Genomic DNA, 23946 nt, shown 5'->3' on the forward strand with positions numbered 1-23946 from the left:
GTGGAATGCCATGATTGTGAATGTATTCCTTATCTATTGCTATGTAACAAATTGTGATCAAGTTAGTGAGTCAAAATGACAATGTATTATTTTTCTCTTTCTTTGCTTTTGGAGTCTAAGCATGGCTTAATGGGACCATCTGCATTGAGAAATATGGAAAAAGTTAAATAAATTGATCTTTTCACATTGGAGGAAATTCAAACCACAAATTCATGCTGCAATGTAGTAACTCAAGGTAAAAGAATAGCTAAGATTTCAGATAGAAGTCATTGAAAGTGACTAGATCTAACATTTTCCTTCTTTATCAAAAAGGAATTCAAAGATAAACGCTGCTGCAAAATGTTTCCTCTAGGTAAAATGGTCTGGAGGAATGAAATCTCCAAATAATTTATCTTTTTATGCCTTATTTAATACAAATAAGTCAGTGGGACAATGGAAATGTTTTATTTTTCTTTGAAAACAGAGAGATTTAGTGATTCTTAGTGATTATTTTAGTGAGATTATAAACTTTGGTGGCCACTGTTTTCTCTACCCCTTCATGCAGTGATGCACAATCTCAAAAAAATGGAAAATTGCAGCTTCATGCAAATATTCAGCTATTTTCAGTCAAACTGCATTTCTTGAAAACAACTGATGACTGCTATCCTTTATGTTTACTTTCAGTTTTTTATTAAAAAGTGACTCAAGTATATAATAAATAGATTTCCCCCTTTTGAGAATTGTTTGCAATGATAATAGAAAAGTCTACAAGTAAAGATAAGGTAAAGTTATGGTAAAGATTAATAAGCAGTATAAAATGTCTTCATTAGCTGACTGTTCTGATAGATTTACAGAAACCAGTTAATATTTCACGATACCTTGACAGTTAGGATTTTTCTATTGATCAAAATGATTTCTATGAAAATTGTTTAATAAAGATATTTCACATATTTAACCAATTATTTTTGTTTTTAAGAAAGCTGTTTTTTCCCTCTGATATCTTTGATTTTATATTTTGAAAATTTGGAAAGTACTGAACTCAAGTAGTCTACAAATAGCCAAAAGCTCTTAGAAATTAAAATAATTTTAGAAATTTTAATTAGTGGATCTTCAAAATCCTATAGGGGTTTGCTTTTTCACAGCAGTGTTCTTAGTTGCAATTTTTCTTCAAAAGCAATTTTTAAGAAGGTACTCTTTGGCCCACATCATCTGAGACCTGTTTTTTTAATCTGAAAATCTCTAAGTAGCAAGCAATTTATTTTGTACCTTTGTGCCCTGGACACAAACACTTAAACTATTTATCACTTTGGAAATTTAACTGAAAGTAAAAGCTGTGCTGCATTGTATGGCAGAGTAGAGAACCATGGCTTGGAATATCTTGATGCTACTACATGTCACTACATGGAAGTGTCTTCAGATGGGATAGTAGAGGATCCTGTATGCAGAGAAAGAAGAGATGAAAGAACATATCTTTTTTCTCTAATATGTTAATATTATTGGTAATTATTGGTAATTTCTTCATGAAACCAGATATATTGAATCCTTTTCATGTTCCTTCTTGAAAAAAGAAAATCTATGTTTCCAGGATGCCTATGCTACAGTTGTGAAGTAAGAATGCTGCCTGCCATATCAGTAAACAAAGCATATTGCAGCCATCAAGCCACCACATAACAGTCACCCTGATGGTGAGCCCTGAGGGAACTCAGGAAGGAAACAAAGAATGCCCACCATCTAGCAGTCCTCAGACTGCAACCACCCTCAACAGTGCAGTCTGAGGAAACTCAGGATGAGACAACACAGGCCACTCGCCCCAGATAGTTGAGGAACATATTGAAGGAATGATTTCACTGCACCCAGACACTTGCATCTTCCCATATGTAGAAAAGAGCTAAATTCTTTAACTTGTGGTATCTGGTTTTCTTTTATTAATAGTAGTATTTTGATGTTCTGACTACCTGGTTTTGTTGCAAAAACTCCTATATATCCTGCTTTCCCCCTTTCCTCTTCAGAACAGTTTCTCAGAATTATCTGAGATGTTGTGTCCCAGGCTTAAGATCTCAGATTTGTCCACATAATAAAACATAACCCTCAACTTTTAGGTTGTGTTTTTTTGTTTTTTCAGTAAACACAGTGTATCCAAGTTTGAAGTATATCCTGTGTTTTACATAACTCAAATTGTCACCAGATATGTCTTCCTTGCTTCCCAAATTTCACTAGTGCAATGACAGACATGGATTGATTTCATTGTGTCAATATAAAAAACACCTAGTTATACAGGAAAGGAAAGAAAGATTTTTGAGTTAAAAGAGAAGGTCTTGGATAAATCTTTAGTCTCTTTGTTAAAATTCTCTGATTGTTAAGTAGTGATGGACTAACATTAAACTTTGTCTTTTTTCTAGAATTAGACCTTAATATACTTATTTTAGCATGGATATGACAAAATTACATGGTAGTAAACATTTTACCATCCTGTCTTAGAATATTTTCAGGAGACCTTCATGTCTTCTGAATGTGATGCATAGAACTTAGGTAACATTGGTTTGCATTAGAGAGGGGAACAACCAAGTAATATTCATTTTTCAGGGGAGGTGTAATCAAATGAACAAAATAAGTTCTACATTTGTTGTACAGAATGACAGAAGTGTCATATGACTCTTCCAAGAATCCTCATTTCTAATGGGGAACAAATATCTAATTATCATGTTTTGTCTTCTCATCTCTCCTCGTTTGTCTTTATATAGTGGATGTATTTATATAGAACTGGAAGATCTGAACTAAAGAGGATAGTGAAATATTACAGTAGAGGATTTTATCAGTTTTTACTCATATTTATGTCAGTTGAATTGGCATACTTGAGTTCTCTTTGAACCAATTAATGTGCCTCCCATTAGGAGAGAAACAAGTCTTTATCATTCTTAGATACCTTCTTGGTTTTTTTGTTTGTTTGTTTGTTTGTTTGTTTGTTTGCGGTACGCGGACCTCTCACTGATGTGGCCTCTCCCGTTCCGGAGCACAGGCTCCGGACGCGAAGGCCCAGCGGCCATGGCTCACAGGCCCAGCCGCTCTGCAGCATGTGGGATCTTCCCGGACCGGGACACGTACCCGTGACCCCTGCATCGGCATGCGGACTCTCAACCACTGCGCCACCCGGCAAGCCCTACCTTAGTGTTTTAAGAGTTAAAATCACTAGTAATTATATAGACTGGAGAATCGTTATGGCATCAGATATAACAACAACAAAAAAAACCATAAACATCTAAGATATGGAGAAGTTATCATAAGTATTCCTATTTATAAAATATTCTAAAAGTTTAATATCTTTATTTAAGACCATTTTAAAATGTCTTAGAGCTAACTGTCCCCTGGCCATGAATATCTCAAAACTTTCATTTAAATGTGTTTTTATCAATGTCCATTCCTGTCATAATGGACAGAAAGAAACATCAGAGAAGTCATTTGAATGTATAAAAAATAAAATATAAATGGCTGACATTTGTTGAGGTGCTGGCAGAGGTGGGAAGTGATCTGTACATTTAGGGAAAGGAGAATATCTGTATATATAAGGTTGTGAGTTACTTCATCTGAGTAAATTCTCAGTTTCTTTGCTGATAACAACATGAGGTCTGGTGCCATTAAGACATAGTACAGTCAAACTTGGCCTTGGCTTGCTTCAGATTGACAGAGCTCCCAGAAGGATAAGAAAAGCATGGAAAGAGTGCACCTAGTTCTTTCATAATTTTTATGGGTAACATGCATAAGTTCAGAGTCCAATATCTTCCTACAATTTTTCCAATCTAACTTTGTTTCTGTGATATTCCATCTTTTAAACGTTTTGTAGAGTTTTGTATGTGTTTCCTCTGTCACCCAATCTTGTGTGCTTCTTAATGATTTCAGGCATGACTTCTGGGTGTTTTCACATTTTTTTCTCCCTAAGTGAAGTATCCTTGTTGGTGACATCTTCCAAAGGAAGTGTTTGGTTTTTTTTTTTCTTCTTCTTCTTTTTTGGCTATGTTGGGTCTTGGTTGCTGTGCACAGATTTTCTTTTTAGTTGCAGCAAGTGGGGGCTACTCTTTGTTGCAGTGCACAGGCCTCTCATTAAGGTGGCTTCTCTTATTGTAGAGCACGGGCTCTAGGTGCATGAGTTTCAGTAGTTGTGGCACGTGGGCTTAGTTACTCCGTGGCATGTGGGATCTTCCCGGACCAGGGCTCGAACCCATGTCCCCTGCATTGGCAGGCAGATTCTTAACCACTGTTCCACCAGGGAAGCCCCCTGAGGAAGTATTCTATAGACATATGCAAATGAAGTTGATGTTTGATTCAGATCTGATAACATCTGCTGGACTGATTTGCTCCAAACCCTATAGTCACAATGATCTCCCTTCAGTTCTACTTTCAGTTTGCCAACTCTCACCCCAGTGTAGGAAGCATGTATTGTTATTGCTGCCTCTTTCCACACACTGCTGCATCTGCATCTGCAAATATTTGAATTTCCTCCACATATTTTTCTATATAGTGAAGAGTGATGCACAAAAAACTAGCATCCAACAAGAGAACAATAGAAAATTCACTTAAAATGTTAGGTCTTTGTGATTCTTGGCAATCTATTTTATGTCTCAAATAGAAATTAATCTTGTCATTCATTTATCAACTCAATTACTCCCTATATGTGTATTTATTAACAATTCATTCTCTACCTGCAATAAGTTAATGAAAAAACACAGCTTTTGTCTCTGAAAAACTTACTGATTCATTTATTATAGTAACATCAAATCATAAAGATAAAAAGTGTTTTTATAGGTATATTTATAAACATAATACACACATTAATGAACATCCCTCTCCCACCAAGAAGAAATGATCAAGTAAAGCAATGTAGAGGAGATGATATCAGCAAAGCTTTAAATGATGATAGAAATGTGGAAAATTCTCAAGTAAGAGAAGGTTCTACGTGATTAACATCTTTCTGTCCCTTTTTTTTTTTTCCAGTGAGATCTTTATAATACTTCACAATCATCTCTCATCTAAACTCTCCGTATTTCTTCAGTTTTTCATCATATAAAGAATTTCTGAATTGCTTTAGAATTTTGACTTTTCTAACTGGAATATATCCTCCTTCCTCTAGCAACTAGGATGAGCATATTCCAAATAAAGCAGAATACTAAGATGATAATCATGGAAGAAGAAAATAATTGAAACCTGCTTATCTTTAATGTAATTTTTACATATTTTATACCCTTTGTAGCTCAATTGATTTGTCATCCATTTTAATTTAATAAAGGTGATAAAATGACAAACCTCCTTAATTATTAACACAACATAATATGAAATTAAACAATAATAACTTCACATTTTCCTATATTGCTGTGTGTCAAACAAAGCTCAACTTTGTCTTCCCCACATAATTTCCATTGTTTCCAGTGGTAGCACTATTGCCTGGTCAAGTCAAGAAAACATCATGTGCATTCAAGTTACTCTGCAAGTGTTGATCTTTTATTGCATATAAAGTTGTTTATTTCTCCACCAATGGAAAAAAAACTTTTATTAATATATATGTGGATGTAACTTTCAGTATAAATAATATATGAAAAGTAGGGATAAAAACTTTCAAGACTGAGAATTTATGAAAGGAAAATAACTACACCACTACTTTTAGCTCCATGTATTTTGACTTAGATATTCCCAAACCACTAGTTTATCATTAAAGGAAGTCCTTGATGTTTCTCTCAACTCCAGCACTACATAACGTTTTTAGAGTTCTGTGATCTCTGTGATCCAAAAAAAACCTCTTTCATCATCTTTCTGTTCCTCTCTGCTAGAACTTGGATGTAAACAGATAGACATTTTGATTTTCCTATTTTCTAAATCAAATAACAACAATTCTTAACTTTTTAACATCATTCAATTTTACTTTGTGAAAAGAAGTCAACAAAGTGAGTTTGCTTCTGTGATTTGTTATAATAATATTAAGTGCTAAATGAATGATAAATGAATACATAATTAGAAAACAAAGATTCTTGTAATGAAAAAGTCAAATTTTAAAATAATATGCCTTAAAGTATTTTCAAACAACCTGATACATATTTATTTTGAAAACATTATATTGTTCATGTTTAGTATTGGACAACACATCTGTGAAAACACAATAATAAATGCATATCAATGTGCAGTATTTTAATATGAAGAATGAACCTACAAAATTCAGTGGCTTCTCATTTAAACCATATTTAAGAGTTTTTAAAAGTGATAGTTGTGGCTCTTTCTGGTGATTTGCTAAGGTTGGCAGATGGCATAACTGAAATGTTAAAGTCATCTTACTATCTGCTCAATCATTCATGATGTCCTTACTATTTATAATGGATACCATTGACTATAGTATTGTGTTAAAGCAATATAATTAAGGGTTTGGTTAACATATGCCTCAAATCATTGATGTAGTTACATAGTCCTCAGGCCTTATCATCATTACAGATTATGGTTTCAAAGGGTAAGACTAAATATGATTATTATTGAACATGCAGCCTCACTTTGGAAAAGTATATATATCATGTAGTCAATAAATAATTGATTTTATTTAATGTAATGGCATATTTGTCCCAGAGCAGCCTTTTGATTTGATCTTGCCAAAAATAATAATTTAGAATAAGTATGAATACATATTATTTATATTTTTTGAACATATGCATTTTATATATCATATACATACATATGAATATAATATATAAACACCATACACACACTTATATATGATTTATACATTAAAAAATGTACATGTACAAATATTCTGCATTTCTTTGGAAATATTAACCAGATTTGACATACATGCTATGAAATAGTAAATTCCAGAACAAAATAGAAATTTAAAAGTCTTAAGTATGCATTATTTTAACATATATTTTATCACAATTTATTTTTGAAAACACATTTTAAAAAAATATTTATTGGAGTATAAATGTTTTACAATGTTGTGTTAGTTTCTGCTGTATAACAAAGTGAATCAGCTATATGTATACATATATCCCCATATGTCCTCCCTCTTGAGCCTTCCTCTCACCTGCCCTATCACACCTAAGTGGTCAGGAAACACCAAGTTCATCTCCCTGTGTTATGCTGCTTCCCACTAGCTATTTTACATTTGGTAGTGTATATATGTCAATGCTATTCTCTCATTTCGTCCCAACTTCCCCTTCCCCCTCACTCATGTCCTCAAGTCCATTCTCCACATCTGTGTCTTTATTCCTGTCCTGCCCCTAGGTTCATCAGAACCATTCTTTTTTTAGATTCCATATATATGTGTTAGCATACGGTATATGTTTTCCTCTTTCTGACTTACTTCAATCTGTATGACAGACTCTAGGTCCATCCACCTCACTACAAAAAACTCAATCTCATTTCTCTTTATGGATGAGTAATATTCCATTGTATATATGTGCCACATCTTCTTTACCCATTTATCTGTCAATGGACACTTAAGTTGCTTCCATTTCCTGGCTATTGTAAATTGTGCTTACAATGAACATTGTGGTACATGACTCTTTTTGAATTATAGTTTTCTCAGGGAATATGCCCAGGAGTGGGATTGTTGTGTCATATAGTAGTTCTATTTTTAGTTTTTAAAGGAACATCCATAATGTTCTCCATAGTGGCTGTATCAATTTACATTCCCACCAACAGTGCAAGAGGGTTCCATTTTCTCCACACCCTCTCCAGCATTTATCGTTTGCAGATTTTTTGATGATGGCCATTCTGATTGGTGTGAGGTGATACCTCATTGTGGTTTTCATTTGCATTTCTTTAATGATTAGCGATGTTGAGCATCCTTTCATGTGTTTGCTGGCAATCTGTATGTCTTCTTTGGAGAAATGTCTATTTAGGTCTTCTGCCCATTTTTGTATTGTGTTGATTTTGATATTGAGCTGCATGAGCTGCTTGTATATTTTGGAGATTAATCATTTGTCAGTTGTTTCATTGGCAAATATTTTCTCCCATTCTGAGGGTTGTTTTTCTGTATTGTTTATAGTTTCCTTTGCTGTGCAAAAGCTTTTAAGTTTCATTAGATCCCATTTGTTGATTTTTATTTTTATATCCATTACTCTATGAGGTGGGTCAAAAAAGATCTTGTTGTGATTTATGTCATACAGTGTTCTGCTTATGTTTTCTTCTATGAGTTTTATAGTGTTTGGCCTTACATTTAGGTTTTTAATCCATTTTGAGTTTATTTTTGTGTATAGTGTTAGGAAGTGTTCTAATTTCATTCTTTTACATGTAGCTGTCAAGTTTTCCCAGCACCACTTTTGAAGAGGCTGTCTTTTCTCCATTGTATATTCTTGCCTCCTATGTCAAAGATAAGATGACCATATGTATGTGGGTTTATCTCCAGGCTTTCTATCCTGTTCCATTGATCTACATTTCTGTTTATGTGCCTGTACCATGTTATCTTGATTACTGTAGCTTTATAGTATTATCTGAAGTCAGGGAGCCTGATTCCTCCAGCTCTGTTTTTTTCTCTCAAGATTGCTTTCGCTATTCAGAGTGTTTTGTGTTCCCATGCAAATTGTAAAATTTCTTGTTCTAATTCTGGAAAAACACCATTGGTAGTTTGCTAAGGATTGCATTGAATCTGTAGATTGCTTTGGGTAGTATAGTCATTTTCACAATGTTGAGTCTTCCAATCCAAGAACATGGTATATCTTTCCATCTGTTTATATCATCTTTGATTTCTTTCATCAGTGTCTAATAGTTTTCTGCATACAGGTCTTTTGTCTCCTTATGTAGGTTTACTCCTGGGTGCTTTATTCTTTTTGTTGCAATGGTAAATGCGAGTGTTTCTTTAATTTCTCTATCTGATTTTTCATTGTTAGTGTACAGGAATGCAAGAGACTTCTGAGCATTAATTTTATATCCTGTTACTTTACTAAATTCATTGATTGGCTCTAGTCATTTTCTGGTAGCATCTTTAGGATTTTCTATGTGGAGTATCATGTCATCTGCAAACAGTGACAGTTTTACTTCTTTTCTGATTTGGATCCCTTTTATTTCTTATTCCTCTCTGATTGCCATAGCAAAACTTCCAATATGCATACACATGTCCCCATATCCTCTCCCTCTTGAGCCTCCCTTACATCCTCCCTATCCCACCCCTCTAGGTCATTGCAAAGCACTGAGCTGATCTCCCTGTGCTATGCTGCTGCTTCCCACCAGCCAACTATTTTACATTCAGTAGTGTATATATGTGGACACTACTCTCACTTCACCCCAGCTTCACCCTCCCACCCCAGGTTCTCAAGTCCATTCTCTATGTCTACCTCTTTATTCCTGTCCTGCAACTAGGTTCATCAGTAGCATTTTTTTCCATTCCATATATATATATATATATATATATATATATATATATATATATATTAGCATATGGTATTTGTTTTTCTCTTTCTGACTTACTTCACTCTGTCTGACAGACTTTAGTTCCATCCACCTCACTACAAATAACTCAATTTTGTTTCTTTTTATGGCTGAGTAATATCCCATTGTATATATGTGCCACATCTTCTTTATCCATTCATCTGTTGATGGACAATTAAGTTGCTTCCATGTCCTGGCTATTGTAAATAGTGCTGTAATGAATGTTGTGGTACATGTCTTTTTGAATTATGGTTTTCTCAGGGTATATGCCCAGTAGTGGGATTGCTGGGTCATATGGTAGTTCTATTTTTAGTTTTTTAAGGAACCTCCATATTGTTTTCCATAGTCGTTGTATCAATTTACATTCCCACCAACAGTGCAAGAGGGTTCCCTTTTCTCCACACCCTCTCCAGCATTTATTGTTTGTAGATTTTTTGATAATGGCCATTCTGACCAGTGTGAGGTGATACCTCATTGTAGTTTTGATTTTCATTTCTCTAATAAATAGTGATGTTGAGAACTTTTTCACATGTCTCTTGGCCATCTGTGTGTCTTTCTTGGTGAAATGTCCATTTAGGTCTTCCACCCATTTTTTAACTGGATTGTTTTTTTGTTGTTGTTTTTTTTTCTTTTCTTTTTTGGTATTGAGCTCCATGAGCTGTTCACATACCTTGGAGATTAATCCTTTGTCAGTTGCTTCATTTGCAAATATTTTCTCCCATTCTGAGAGTTGTCTTTTTGTCTTGTTTATGGTTTCCTTTGCTGTGCAAAAGCTGTTAAGTTTAATTAAATCCCATTTGTTTATTTTGTTATTATTTCCATTACTCTAGGAGGTGGGTCAAAAAAGATCTTGCTGTGATATATCAAAGGGTTGTTTTCCTATGTTTTCCTCTAATAGTTTTATAGTGTCTGGTCTTATATTTAAGTCTTTAATCCATTCTGAGCTTATTTTTGTGTATGGTGTTAGGTAGTGTTCTGATTTCATTCTTTTACATGTAGTTGTCCAGTTTTCCCAGCACCACTTATTGAAGAAGCTGTATTTTCTCCATTGTATGTTCTTGCCTTTGTCATAAATTAAGTGCCCATATTTGCGTGGGTTTATCTCTGGGCATTCTATCCTGTACCATTGATCTATATTTCTGTTTTTGTGTCAGTACCATACTGTCTTGATTACTGTAGCTTTATGGTAGAGTTTGAAGTTGGGGAGCCTGATTCCTCCAACTCCATTTTTCTTTCTCAAGATTGCTCTGGCTATTCAATATGTTTTGTTTCCTAATGAATTGTAAAATTTTTTGTTCTAATCCTGTGAAGAATGCCATTGTTAATTTGATAGGGATTGCATTGAATCTGTAGATTGCTTTGGGTAGTATAGTCATTTTCACAATATTGATTCTTCCAGTCCAAGAGCATGGTATATCTTTCCATCTGTTTATGTCATCTTTGATTTCTTTCATCAGTGTCTTGCAGTTTTCTGAGTACAAATTTTTCACCTCCTTATGCAGGTTTATTCCTAGGTATTTTATTCTTTTTGTGGCAATGGTCAATGGGATTGTTTCCTTAATTTCTCTTTTTGTTTTTTCATTGTTCATGTATAGGAATTCCAGAGATTTCTCTGTATTAATTTTGTATCCTGCAACTTTACCAAATTCACTGATTAGCTCTAGTAGTTTTCTGGTGACATCTTTATGATTTTCTATGTATAGTATCATGTCATCGGCAAACAGTGACAGTTTTACTTCTTTTCCAATTTGTATTCCTTTTATTTCTTTTTCTTCTCTGATTGCTGTGGCTAGGACTTCCAAAACAATGTTGACTAAGAGTGGCAAGAGTGGACATACTTGTCTTGGTCTTGGTCTTAGTGGAAATGCTTTAAAGTTTTCACCATTGAGTATGATGCTTGCTGTGTGTTTGTTATATATGGCCTTTATTATGTTGAGGTAGGTTCCTGCTATATCCATTTTCTGGAGAGCTTTTATCATAAATTGGTGTTTAATTTTGTCAAAAGCTTTTTCTGCATCTATTGAGATGATCATATGCTTTTTATTCCTTAGTTTGTTAATGTGGTGTATCACATTGATTGATTTGTGTATATTGAAGAATCCTTGCACCCCTGGGATAAACTCCACTTGATCATGGTGTATGATCCTTTTAATGTGCTGTTGGTTTCTGTTTGCTAGTAATTTGTTCCATATTTTTGCATCTATGCTCATCAGTGATATCGTTCTATAGCTTTCTTTTTTTGTGATATTGTTTTCTGGTTTTGGTATCAGGTGTTGGTGGCTTTGTTGAATGAATTTGGGAGTGTTTCTCCATCACAATTTTTGGAAGAGTTTGAGAAGGATTGTTGTTAACTCCTCACTAAATGTTTGATAGAATTCGCCTGTGAAGCCATCTGTTCCAGGACTTTTGTTTGTTTGAAGATTTTTAATTATGGTTTCAATTTCATTACTTTTGATAGGTCTGCTCATATTTTCTAATTCTTCCTGGTTCAGTCTTTTCCAGTTGTCCCTTTCCAAGAATTTGTCCATTTCTTCATGGTTGTCCATTTTATTGGCCTATAGTTGTTTGTAGAAACCTCTTATAATCTTTTATTGTTGCAAATGCAAACTCTCATATAAGTCTTGAGGCCACAAGCATGAAGATTTTGTAATAGCTCTCTTTGTGATAGTGTAAAATAAGAGGAAGTGGTTGAGAATGACAAACAAATACTCTGTATTATTAAAATGTTTTTCAGTGTCCAGATTCAATCTACTACTTTCCCTGAGTTAATAGTGATGTCATCCTTCATTGATGTTAACCTCCTTCATGTATATATTCACATATTAAGTGGTATTTTAGGATTTTTCTCAAGTCAATCAATAGATGCTTAAAAGTATTAAGATCTAACTGATTTGAAGTTTTATTCCTTGGCCTTTTAATTATGTATTGAGGAATCATTAAGTACTCACACAAAGCAAGAGCATCATGCATCATGCTTAACAGAATCATACTCTTCATTTTATTGTGCCTGCTTCCATCTATCTGAAGTTTTTTCTTAATTCTCATTAATTCTGAATAATTTTGTTATAGCTATGTATCTACAGCCATTTAGATATCATTTGTTCAAAATTTTACTTCTTATACCCTTAATCCATAATTATTATTTTTAAAGTTCATTCTAAATATGTAATATTATGCATATTAAGCCTTGATTATTCACTGTAAGAAAACTCAGAGGACTGATATTCTGAAACTGGTAATGTTACAGACTTTTATTTGTAAGCTACTTAATAGGGCAGATCTCACAGGTAACAACACCTGCAGTTTTAGTTTAAATTCCACAATCTTGATAATTGTAGACAAAATAGAAATTAGACTGCCATTTTGGGTCCGATATTTTTGACCGTGTGTGTGTGTGTGTCTGTGTGTGTGTGTGCATGTGTGCACATGCAGTTTGGATTGCTTGGAAAGAATAAAGGATTAACATTCTTATCTATAGTATAGCAACCCTTTATATTCTGTACTGTTACACTTTGTGTATTTCAAGTAATATAAAATTATTGCCAGTGAGTTCATGATTTTTCGCATAAAAAGTGTACTCTTTTGCTGTAACTTAGTGCTTGGTATTCACATAGAAGTGACAAAAATCTTTATCTTCTACAATCAGCTGCTTTTTATCTCATTGACTTGTTGGTGAGTGGTGGCTAAGGAGTGTTTAGAATTGAATCAAGCACTCTTGACCTGTTATTATCTGTAGAAGATTTAAACCAGAATCACCTATATGTATGGCTGGTGTGTGGCCTCTGCAACTATATTCTATTTTCATAATCTCATACTCAATTTGCTGCAGATTGCTAAAAGAGGAAATTGGTCCCACTCCAGTTGATCTGCATTCTCTTCAATACATGGAAAAATTCCACAAGGACTCATACTTGGCCTTTTCCATTATTCCAATTCCATACCCTTTTAGAAATCTGGTTTCTAAATTTGCTTTATGATAATACAGCTATGCCAATGGTGTTCTCATTTAGTGCTTTGATGATAAAGGTCAGTCATTCTCTCCAAGGAGCCCTTAAGGACTGAGTATGCCTTCGAAGCTCAGAACTATTTCAGCCACTAGAAGTAAAATAACGCTTTTAATAAAACATTTTTGGCTTAAGGATATCTGAAAGCTTTGATAAAAAATAACTTCCTGCTTAATTGACCACATGAGTCTCCACGTGAACTCAATTATCCTGTTTTATGGGTATTTGTATCATTAGACCTTTTAGAGCAGATAGATTTGGAAGAAAAAAAATACGTGAATAAAGTGTCAAGATTGTTTTAATTTGCATTTGTGAATCAGTTCATTACCTAATAGCAAAATGGCAACCAAAAAATTTTCTAATAAGCATGGACCTTTAGACATATTTAAATCCATGTAGCATATGAGCACCTAGTATAGATGAATAAATAAATAGATAACAATCAGTAATGCACATGTGCAATATATGTTATCTATATCGAGGAAATGGGATATTAGATTTATGCAGTCACTATATGTAAAATGAAAAAAAAAACGTATTTAAAACTGTTTAATTTAAAAAAAATAAGTGTATTGGTCAATAAACATCTTGGTCAATCTCACCCACCACCATTTTCTTTGAATAGTCAGTAGGTTAAATATCTGAGTCTCTAGAGCTGATATGGAATTATTATTGTTGTTATATACATGTTATTCAAAGGTGACATAACAAATATATTGAATGACTAAAATGTGCAACTCTAAAATTTCCAGAGAACAATAAAAAAATTGAAGAAAGAAAAAATGCCCTGAAGGTAGAACTTAAAAATAAGCAAAAGATGAGCTTCCCTGGTGGCACAGTGTTTGAGAGTCTGCCTGCCGATGCAGGGGACACGGGTTTGTGCCCCGGTCCGGGAAGATCTCACATGGCATGGAGCGGCTAGGACCGTGAGCCATGGCCACTGGGCCTGCGCGTTCAGAGCCTGTGCTCTGCAACGGGAGAGGCCACAACAGTGAGAGGCCCGTGTACTGCAAAAAATAAAAATAAAAATAAGCAAAAGAGAAGAAATGAGATTTTAAATACTGTAATGTATAACATTTCAGTTGACATCTATTAGCAACATTTACAACGTGTTGTGATTACAATCAACTAAGCTATGGGGCAGGGGTGACCAAACTGATATAGAGCATAAATAAAAACACCAACTAGACATTGAATTGATATGACCCTACTAAGAACTTTAAATTCGATTCAAGGCACTCTCTTATGAGCCTACCTTAGACCAGAACTGTGTCATTTAGGAAGGATAACTTGGAAAATATAGTTTTTTGAGACTGGAGAAGAAAAGATAGAATGGGGGAAAAAAACATGTGCTTTCAGTTATTTTAAGTACTTACAAAATTATTTAAGTTATGGCCTGCACCAAGATAGTCATATTAGGACTATTAATTAGAACTTATAGAGGGACAGATTTGATTTAGTATTTAAAATTAATTTATCTCATTAGAATTTAGAACCACCAGAAAAATCTTGTGAGATTGAATTCTCTAGGCCAGGTTGATTACTTGTCATGGATATAATTGAGATGTCTGTGGTAACTAGTATGATGGTTTGACAGGATCACTATATTGTTTTCTAACTCTGGGAACCCAGAATTATATATTTCTATAACAACTTTGTTAGTGCCAAGTTAATTCCATGGCATATTTATTATTAATACATATTAAATATAGTACATATTTGATGTTATACATTATATCTTGGTTTCTTAATGTCTTTATTAAAGGAGGCAAAGTCTTCTAATTAAAATGTGTAGCAGTGAATTCTACAGTTTATTTTCTAATATTTCTAAATAAAATTGCATGTAGAAAAAAGTTTAAAAAATTAAATATATACAGAAGTTAATTATATTTAGAAAGCTAACTTTGTAAGAAATTTAGTACACCATTAACTGCCAAACATATATAAGCAATTATAACACCATACTTGTTGAAGAAAATTTTTAAATATTTCTAAGTAGTTTTAGGAGTCAGGGTAGCTTTTCCTTAGGAAATGACATACAAACTCGGTTTCAAAAAAGACTAGGTAGTGTATATATGTCCATGCCAGTCTCTCACTTCGTACCAGCTTACCCTTCCCCCTCCCCGTGTCCTCAAGTACATTTTCTACATTTGCGTCTTTATTCCTGTCCTGTCCCTAGGTTCTTCAGAACCATTTTTTTGTTTTTTAGATTCTATATATACATGTTAGCATATGGTATTTGTTCAGTGCTTTATGTCCACCTAGAGGAGTGGGATGGGGAGGGTGGGAGGGAGACGCAAGAAGGAGGAGATATGGGGATATATATGTATAGCTGATTCACGTTGTTAAAGAGCAGAAACCAACACACCATTGTAAAGTAATTATACTCCAATAAAGATATTGAAAAAAAAAAGAACAACTAGGATATGGCAAGGAAAAGGTGAAAGAGAGAATTGTTTGGGAGGGGGTCAGGGCCTTTCAGTCAGGGGCAACTGATATGCAAATGCTTTCATTTGGAAGAGAGTATGTCAAAATGGGAAACTGAAAGAATTATAATTAGGAAACTGAAAAAAACTAAACAGAAGGCAGAAAAGAAACATACCAGAGGACAAAAGTAGAATACATAGGTCATACTATGAGCCCATAAGGGTTTTGGGCTTATCAAAAGATATCATTTCTTATCAAAATGGGAAAGCATTAGATAGTTTAAAGCAGGAGATTTTTTTATTTGTCTCTTTGCTTGTTTAAGATTACTCTTTAAAAAAATCCATTATTAATTAGGGAGAAATAATTGTAGGTACATGGAGTTTGGTTACATGATGATCATAAGTGAGATCATTTTGAATTCAATTGTGTCTTGGACAAAAGAGGAGTAGAGATGGGAGAGATAAGAGAGATATTTAGGGTATAAAATTGCCAAGAAATGGAAGAGCTTTTTATATGCCAAAATCCTAAAACTTGGGACTTCCTTGGTGGTCCAGTGGTAAAGAATCTGCCTTCCAATGCAGGGGACGTGGGTTCGATCCCTGTTCAGGGAACTAAGATCCCACATGCTGCGGGGCAACTAAGCCTGTGCACCACAACTATTGAGCTTGCGTGCCTCAATGAGAGAGCCCACGTGCCACAAACTACAGAGCCCACACACTCTAGAGCCTGTGCCCCACAACTAGAGAGAGAGAAAACCCACGCACCACAACTAGAGAGAAGCCCAAGTGCCACAATGAAGAGACCGCGCACCATTACAAAAAAAAGATCCCACATACCACAATGAAGATCCCGTGTGTTGCAACTAAGACCCAGTGCTGCCAAAAAAAAAGAAAAAGAAAAATCCCAAAACTTACTTTCTTTCAAAATATTAACTTTATATGAAACCTTCTTTCTAACACTGAGTTCTCAAGGCAGTCTAAATTAATGCTGACAACTGCAGTAATCTAAAGTTTCTATGGAAACAGTAGTCCTATACTAGTTCTGGTTTTTGTTGCCTGCAAGAGAGGCTGACCTGTAGTTGATGTACATCCACTCTAGGTGTGTTTACCCAGTCTATGAACATTCCCAGCCTGTTAACAAGTATATATTTCAACAACCATCTTTTTATTTCTTTTATAAAAAACACTGTTTGATGATGGACCTTGTTACCTGTCTCTTAACCTTGCCTTTAGCCAGAAACACAGATTATTGTTTATGATGAATTATCCAGAACTTCAACATACTGTGTTTGTATGTGTTGGGAATATCAAGGAGAACATATTCACTGATTACAATGGGTCTTCTCTGTGGGTCTCTGTTTACCCACTTGATCTGTGAGTAACATAGCAAAATGGCAATTCTGAAAATAGCAGGGCAGGCCAGAACTATTAGTTCTAGTGTTTATGCACCACCCCTATTAAAAAAGGAAGGAGCAGTTAGTGAGGAAATGGAATAATCCAGTTAATAGAATTAATATTGTCTCTGGATTCAGTTAGTTTAGCAAGCCAATTCACCAGCGCTTATATTTTGTTTTGATAAAATATCATCCAAAATATTCACCTACCTCACCTTTGTTTCCAGTCTTACTACAATGTTTTTATACTGATATTGCATATACACAAACAGTCTGTCTCTTGGTATTCATGGGGGTTAGTTCCAAGAGCCAAGGTGGATACCAAAATCTGTGGATGCTCAAGTCCCTAATACAAAATGGGGAAGTACAGTCAGCCATCCTTATTTGTGGGTTTCACATCCACAGATTCAGTAGATCACAGACAGAAATTTGATCTGAATTTGGTTGAATCTGTGGATAAGACACCCACAAATAAGGAGGGCTGAGTGTATATTTATAGAAAAAAAATACACATATAAGTGGATATGCTCTGTTCAAAACCATTGTTCAAGGATCAACTATATATATATATATATATATATATATATATATATATATATATTTGGTTCTGTTTCTATAGAAAACCCTAATACAATAGTTCATTATCAGCATTCCAACAAAAAAAACTAATTACATAAACCATATAAACCATGACCAACTCCTGTATACCCAGGAACAAATCTCAAGCAGCAGCCACCCCACTCTTTTTCTTTGTAATTATTTCCTACTGATGCCATAAAAAAATGATCACAAACTTAGTGAATTAATATAGATAGATTATCTTATAGTTATGTAGGTCAGAAGTGTGACACAAGTCTCACTGGCCTAAAATCAAGGTATTATCCAGGCTGTGTTCTATTCTGGAGGCTCTAGAAGAAGATCCATTCTCTTGACTTTTCTAGATTCTAGAGGTGCCTGAATTTCTTGGTTTGTGCCCTTCCCCTCTGCCTTTAAAGCCAATGACAACAAGATGAGCTCTTCTAACAATGCCATCTCTATGATCCTGCTTCTGTCATCACATTTCTTTCTCTGACTATGGCCTGGAAAGTTTCTTTGCTTTTAAGGAATTGTGTGATTAGATTGGACTCACCAGGATGATCCAAGATGCTTTTCTCATCTCAAGGCCCGTAACCTTAATCACATCTGCAAAGTACATTTTGCCATGTAACACATGCTCAGGTTCCTGGGGTTAGAATGTGGACATCATTAGAGGGCCATTGTTTTCCTTACAGCACTTGTAATAGCCTTACCTTGTAATCTGGTGAAATTTTAAATCAAATTGATAAACTGACAACTAAAAACAGCTCTTTCAATGTCAGAATATTTTATGAATTATAATAAATATTATTATTATCTATGTTTAATAAGATTTTAAAAAGTAAAAACTTTTCTCAGATCTTATCATGATAAAAAGTATAATTCTCACAACAACCCTATGAAATAGGAAGATATCCTTATCGCCTACACTTCACAAATGAGCCAACAGTAACATGAAGTGGCTAAATAATTTGCCAAGATCACACTGAGTTATCACATAGTCATATTGTCTAATGTACTAGACTTTTCTAAAGAACATACAAGGTTAGAGTTTAAACATTAGTTAACTCCTTTCTGGTAGAGGCAAAACTATGGCACAAAAATGATTTCTACCTTGCATTTGTTCACAAATGATCCAAATGTGTTCCATCATTTGTCTGCTAGCTATTCCACCTCTTTTAACTCTGCTACTAAAAGGAAGAGAAGTACAAGTACAAGAGTAGGTGTTAAACAAGAATTGCTCACAAATAGTCCCCACAGCAGGATTCTCAGTGTTCTGACACATCCAGGATTTACACTATGGAAATTAAAATCATTATTGCAACTATAATTTGGTATTCCATCCTATTCAGTTCTTGAAGGTGATTAGGTATTCAAATTTATTAAGAAAATAAAATTGTTTTATTAAAATTATTAAAATTCATTAAGAATTACTAAATTATGGGATAATTATATAGGACTAATTTATATGTTTTAAACCTTTTATTTAATGATAAAACACATATTTAACAGGGAAAATTGTAATCAATATATCCTGGTTTTTTTTTAATTCCAATTATTTCTCATAGATGTTGATGCAAGTCTATTACCAAATATGCTTGAAGAAATATGGTAATATAGTCCTGTTGGGAAATGTATCTTTCATTATGAAATTTCTGCATTTATTGATGAACTTCTGAATCTCATAAAGTTTGTGTGGGCAAGACTATTTTTGATGTAAGTTTATGTTTAAACCAACTTTAGATATTGGCTTCACTATTTGGTCAAATTCTTTTCTATGGCTTCAGCTTCAGCTTTAGCCCATTTATACTCCAATATAAAAAAAATTAAATTAAAAAAATATATATTTGATTACACAAGAAAGTGCTACAGTAATTAATAATTCTTAAATTAAATAGAATAATTTAATATAAAGTGAATTATTAATACTATCATAATAAATAATGAATAAATAACAGTAAACATGAATGTCAATAGACTGCAATTGCTATGTACATTCTTATTGAACAAAATATTTGAACCAAATCTTTTCATATTATAAATAATATTGCAAAATAGAATAATGTAGACTGTGTTATAGTATAATTATAATCTTTGTGAAATTATTTGGATTATTAAATTAAAAAGATTGAATAATATAATATTGTCTTAGGTTTTGGTTGTTTAGTTTCATGTAGACAATAAATCTTTGTAGAAAAAACCTTGTTTGAAGATACTTCATATCTTCTGAGGATAAATTGAATGTAGATTGTCAACTGGCCACTTCAAATATTAATAAGAGGGAAAAAACCACAAGAAGTTGTTAACAACCTCTTCAATCTAGGTATGATTAAGCATATTAACAAATATAAAGAAAAGAAGAAATTGCCCAAGACAATTTCTAGAGAAATACCAAAAACATTTTGCTTTTCCTGATAAAACTTGAAAGAAACACACATTTTAAGCATCCTTTAGAAAGACAATTTTTCACAGTGCTGAATATGGGGTAATTACCTTTGCTCATTGCTAGTAGATGCAAAGTAAAACCTAATAAATTGGTGGTAACCTCTACATCAACTGTGCTCTGTACCAGTAAAGGTAGTCAAAAGAAACGTTGCTTCCTCACTAATACACTTAGAGATGAACACCAATGAGTGTTACATGTTTATCTCAGTGACCACAGGAATAAACCAACAAGATATAGTAGGCAAATGAAGCCTTGAAATTCAATTGCTAAAGTTGAAATTTAATCAAGGTAATTACAATGAATAACAACTGAAATTTATTCTCTATATCATTTATCATTACCAGCTACCATTGTCCATGGTGTTGTTTAGCCAATTCTACAAATAATAAACTACAAAAGGCAAACTATAGAGTTTTATTTTATGAAACTATCCAATTTGCTTTGAAATATTAAAGTGACTTTTCTCAATGGGAGATTTTTTTTTTATACATCATTATTAGAGTATAATTGCTTCACAATGCTGTGCTAGTTTATGTTGCACAACAAAATGAATCATCCATATGCATACATATATGCCCATAACCCCTCCTTCTTGAGCCACCCTCCCTATCCCACCCCTCTAGGTCATCACAAAGCACAAAGCTGATCTCCCTGTGCTATGCTGCTTCTCCCCACTACCTATCTATTTTACATTTGGTAGTATACATGTCTATGCTATTTTTACTATTCCCCAGTTTCCCCTTTCACCCACCCTGTGTCGCCAGGTTCATTCTCTATGTCTGCATCTTTATTTCTGCCCTGACACTAGGTTCATCAGTACCATTTTTTTTTTTTAGATTACATATATATGCATAAGTATACAGTATTTGCTTTTCATTTTCTGACTTACTTCACTCTGTATGACAGACTCTAGGTCCATCCAACTCACTACAAATAACTCAAGTTCATTACTTTTTATGGCTGAGTAATATTCCATTGCATATTTGTGCCATATCTTCTTTACCCATTCATCTGTCAATGGACATTTAGGTTGCTTCCGTGTCTGGCTATTGCAAATAGTGCTGCAATGAACATTGAGGTACATGTCTTTTTTTGAATTATGGGTTTGAAAGAATTCAGAGTAGTGAGAGTAAACATGATCCAGAATCTCTGAAGTAGAATGGAGGCACAGATTGAGAAAATACAAGAAATGTTTAACAAAGATCTAGAAGATCTAAAGAACAAACAGTGATGAACAACACAATAACTGAAATGAAAAGTACACTAGAAGAAATCAATAACAGAATAACTGAAGCAGAAGAATGAATAAGTGAACTGTAAGAAACAATGGTGGAAATCACTGCCAAGGAGCAGAATAAAAAAAAAAAGAATGAAAAGATTTGAAGACCATCTCATAGACCTCTGGGACAACACTAAATACACCAACATTCAAATTATAGTGTTCCCCAAAGAAGAAGAGAAAAATAAAATATCTGAGAAAATATTTGAAGAGATTATGGTGGAAAACTTCCCTAACATGGGAAAGGAAATAGTCACCCAAGTCCAGGAAGCACAGAGAGTCCCATACAGGATAAACCCTAGGAGAAACACACCAAGACACATATTAATCAAACTAATAAAAATTAAATTCAAAGAAAAATATTAAAAGCAGCAAGGGAAAAGCAACAAATAACATTCAAAGGAGTCCCCATAAGGTTATCAGCTGATTTTTCACCAGAAACTCTGCAGGCCAGAAGGGAGTGGCAGGATATACTTAAAGTGATGAAAGAGAAAAACCTATAACCAAGATTACTCTGCCCAGCAAGAGTCTAATTCAGATTCAACAGAGAAATCAAAAGCTTTTCAGGTAAGCAAATCTAAGAGAATTCAGCACCACCAAACCAGCTTCACAGCAAATGCTAAAGGAAATTCTCTAGGCAGGAAACACAAGAGAAGAAAATAATACCCACAAAAACAAATCCAAAACAAATTAGAAAATGGTAATAGGAACATACATATCAACAATAACCTTAAATGTAAATGGATTAAATGCTCCAACCAAAAAACACAGACTGACCGAATGGATACAAAAGCAAGACCCATATATATATATTGTCTAGAAGAGACCCACTTCAGACCTAGGGACACATACAGACTGAAAGTGAAGGGATGGAAAAATATATTCCATGCAAATGGAAATCACAAGCAAGCTGGAGTAGCAATACTCATATCAGACAAAATAGACTTTAAAATAAAGACTATTACAAGAGACAAAGAAGGACACTACATAATGATCAAGGGATCAATCCAAGAAGAAGATATAACAATCATAAATATTTATGCACCCAACATAGGAGCATCTCTATACATAAAGCAAACACTAACAGCCAAAAAGGGGAAATCGACAGTAACACAATAATAGTAGGGGACTTTAACACCTCACTTACACCAACGGACAGATCATCCAAACAGAAAATGAATAAGGAAACACAAGCTTTAAATGACACAATAGACCAGACGGATTTAATTGATATTTAAGGAACATTCCACCTGAAAGTGGCAGAATACACTTTCTTCTCAAGTGCACATGGAACATTCTCCAGGATAGATCACATCTTGGGTCACAAATCAAGCCTTGGAAAATTTAAGAAAATTGAAATTGTATCAAACCTCTTTTCTGACTATGACACTATGAGACTGGAAATCAGTTACAAGTAAAAAACTGTAAAAAACACAAATACATGGAGGTTAAACAATGTGCTACTAAATAACTGATATCATTGAAGAAATCAAAGAAGAAATTTAAAAATATATAGAGACAAATGGCAACAAAAACACAATGACCCAAGACCTATGGGGTGCAGCAAAAGCAGTTCTAAGAGGGAAGTTTATAACAATCCATGGGAGATTCTTTTGGAGTAGGATAAAGAATGTAGCTGAAAGAAGGGGCAGACTGTATCTAGGTATGGTCTACTTATTATTACCAGTTTTTATAGGTAACAAGAAAAGTTCAGTAAGATGAACACTAAGTAAAAAAAAAAAGAAAAAATGAAAAGAAATATTACTAGATATTAGTAATTATTTCCTGGATGTCATCCTCCTCTGGATATGCTTCTTCCTCTGACTCCTATAGAACTTGTTCAAGCCCTTTTATCTCATATCAGTGATTATAAGATTACCACCATCTACTGTCAGTATTTTGAAAGGAGATAGAAATTTATGTATAAACTCGGTGGATCATAAGTCAGAGAACCCTTCTGAAAACCAGCTTGTACCATAATTGTAGACATTCATATATTTTGATTAAACCATTCCACTTCCAGGGATGTATATTGTGCTGATTCTTAAGCAAATGAAGAGATATGTATATGAGGAGGTTCATTGCAGTAGAACAAAGTAAATAAGGGTTTAGATGTATCATTATTAAATGTGTGTTTAAAGCAATTCTCTGCAGTTATAATTCCTTTTTAGCTAAATATGTTGACATGAGCAGATTAAAAACAAAAGCAGCTTAGAGATTATCATATATTACCCTCTTTCTGTAAATTCACACAGAAAAACACATACGCATGCATGCACACACAAGATACATCTTTGAATGATTTTTATTAAGATGTTAATAATTTTTTATACAATGTGTTATTTACACTGATGTTACTCTCTTCTCTGTGATTTACCCCATTTTGTTTAAATATTTCTTATTTTAGAAAAAGAATAAATATTCTCAGCTTAGAAATATTTGTTTT

This window comes from Delphinapterus leucas, chromosome 13, assembly GCF_059928025.1.
Source record: "Delphinapterus leucas isolate spDelLeu-1000000601 "Yukka" chromosome 13, BTC_Dleu_Yukka2, whole genome shotgun sequence".
In the NCBI taxonomy this organism is placed as follows: Eukaryota; Metazoa; Chordata; class Mammalia; order Artiodactyla; family Monodontidae; genus Delphinapterus; species Delphinapterus leucas.